Below are 3086 nucleotides of genomic sequence, written 5' to 3'. Positions count from 1 at the left end.
AAGAATATGATTGCTAAAATTAAGGATTTGAATCCCAATTTTCATGTGGTATTTTTCTCACCTTTCTAAATTTCCTCTATGTTAAGTACTTTTTCCATTTAAAAGTACATATATATATTTTGATGCTAACAAGAATATTTGTGAATTTCGTTGAAAGTAATAGGTTTTTAGAACTTATAAAACAAATATTAGTATTTTGATACTTAAAGTAAATAAATTTTGAAATAAAATGAAAGATACTGTAGAGAATTTAAAGAGTGTTGATGTGTGTAAAATATCTAAATAAGCATGATTTGACCTTCATTTTCCTTTAGGCTTATGTGAATAATATGGTATTTTACTTTTTCCATAGAAATGGGATCATTCAAATGAGTCCAACTCTAACCACATAAAAGTGTGGTGAGAGCAGGTGCGAGAACGTAAAAGTGACAAAAATAAACTTTTTAAGAGCGAGAGTAACTCAGAACATTTACTAAAAAATAAACATTCAGAAGTCATCTTACTATTTTTTGAATTTAGTATTATAAAATGAAACTTTGGATAGACTAGAGAAAAAGCTAAATGACTTTCCTAGTCAATGTCCTCCCAATCGACCGGGTCAAATGCTATGTTAGAATAGGTACCGATTCTTTCATGATCATGTATCCTTCTTTACAAGTCATTTTTAGTCCCTTATTTAGTGCAAGAAATCCAAAGCAAATCCAAAATAACCCCCATTCCCGTTCCCGGCCGACCACTCGTTGACAAATTGCCTACCAACCCAACCTTTCACATACCTGTATGCACCATCAACAACTTCTCTCTCTTACATTTTCTCTCTCTTCAGCCCATCTATTTTTTGATGATGTCTTCGCCGGCGACTACGGGTATTAGACTCCCCATCACATGATGAACAAAACCCCTCGGATATTTTTTTTAATTCTATTTATTCTGTTACATTTAGACACCAATTTTCTCCATCAATAGTGCACCCAAACCCTTTCTCAGATTTATGATATTAAGGGCGTGATTTAGTTAATTTTAGAGTGGCTTAAGGCATAGGTCTTGCTCCAAAGTAGCTGGAGCGACGAGGGTGATTCGCTATTTATTTGATCTAGGTTCAACTATTAGAGCAGAGTCTCCAACTTTTTTTTTATAGAAAAAATAATTATATATTTTATCAATATCAATAAACTGATATATACATCGATTCGATCAATAAACTCATAGTACAATAAATCGATGTTACAATAAACTCACAATAAATAAGAGAAATATACATTATATACAATAAACTCACATGCTAATTTTTTTTTTTGTAAAGAGGTAATTTGTTCATTTGCAATATTACAAAGGTGTTGTTTGTATTTTCCCCTTCTTTTTCCCCTCATAATATTTTAAATACCCCTCAATTTGGTTCCCTTATTTCTCTCAATTCCAGCATCCCTCTAAACATTACATTTATTTCACATTTATTTCCCATATTTTCTCTCATATTTTCTTCATTCCTATCTTGTTGCATTGGAATATATATATAGTCATAGTGAAGTTAATGACAAACATACAATTCATTTCTTCTTCATCTTTGTCTTCTTCTTGGGAAAGAAATAATCTTGTACATCCATCACAGCAAAAGGATCAGAAAGTTCTTCCATATAAATTGAAAAAGGGACCTAAATACCTTCATTAACCCTCATCATCCTCTCTATTTACAAAATTACTTGTATCATTATGCAATAACCTCAATCTCAGCTCAAATCATCCATGTTCGACTTACATTAGTTTGTAACTATTGACAAACTCCCCACGTAATACATCTCTAATTGATGGCATACAAACATCTGGAAATAATGAATGCAAGATGTGTTAATAAATCTATATATCATGTTATATGTGATGCAAGCAAAAAATAATGTTCAGAATCAATTGGATTACAAAATAGTGAAGTAAAATAATAGAAATTAATAAAGGTTAAATGAGTGATGTTGAGCTTGAAATTCTCATTTTTTGTGCACAAGTAGGAGAATAAAATTGAAGTTTTCTCCACGAGGGGAAATCACAATTATTGGCAACCTCTCAACCACTTGGATAAAGCAAAATCCCCTATAGATTTGGTGGGAAGGTTATCTACTGGGGATTTAACCCCTTGATCTTTGGGAAAATGATAAAGGAGCTCGCTGCAGACAAGATCTTGGATTTATACGAATCCGCAACGGATTTGGTAGGAAGGTTATCTCCTGGCAATTGGAGCCCTCTGATCTTTGGTGGAATGATACTGGAGCCCATCCCAGATGAGATGTCAAGGTTCCAGGTAAGGTGGTTGAGGGATATCCTTCTCCTATCGGATTTCTAGACTTGGAGATTTCCTTAAGAATAAGGATGTGCTTTTAGCTCTTCTCATACGACCTCCACGTGTCCTTGCTTGAGCAGTTGGTACTTACTGGTCTTTTAGGGCCAACTAATGTGGTTTGAAAGGTCCTACATGGATGTCACACCACCTGTGGACGCCCCTTGGTATGGGTCTGGGTGTGCTTAAGCCTCTACTCTGGCTTAGAGATCCTAAGCCCCTAGGCTTCCAAGGAGATTTAACTGTGCTTAGTCCTCTACTTTGACTGGGATCCATTGCCCTTGGGCTCCAAACTTTGCCTGGCTCTACTTTGGTTGGGGTATTTTAAGCCTTTAAGCTTTTCTTGTGGGCGCCTTCTTTCAAAATCTAGGCTACTTGAGCCTCTTTAGGTCAATTAACTGCATGGGCAAAACCTCTAGACTCCATGGAGGCACCCAGGGCCCTTACTCGGATTGGATCCTAGCCCCTTTGAACTCTTGTGATATCCTTTTTCTTTTTAGGTTGTTGGGGCCTCTTTCGGCCAACCTATTTTTATGGGCATTATAGAATCCACCTTCTCTAATAGGTGGGCCTCTGTCACCTTTTTACGGTATGCAACTTCATCTAGCAAAGGCAAAAGTTTGGCCAGAAAATAGAGTCTGTTCTTTGTTTGTTATCATACAAAAAAGTGTGAGTAACATAGCATGTTTATTAGGAGAAAAGTTTTCTTTGTACCTGCAAGGGGTCAAGGAGTTTAGCAAATGCCTTCTATGCTTACTTT

Source organism: Sesamum indicum, linkage group LG2, assembly GCF_000512975.1.
Source record: "Sesamum indicum cultivar Zhongzhi No. 13 linkage group LG2, S_indicum_v1.0, whole genome shotgun sequence".
Taxonomy (NCBI): domain Eukaryota; kingdom Viridiplantae; phylum Streptophyta; class Magnoliopsida; order Lamiales; family Pedaliaceae; genus Sesamum; species Sesamum indicum.
This window is presented reverse-complemented; position numbering follows the sequence as displayed.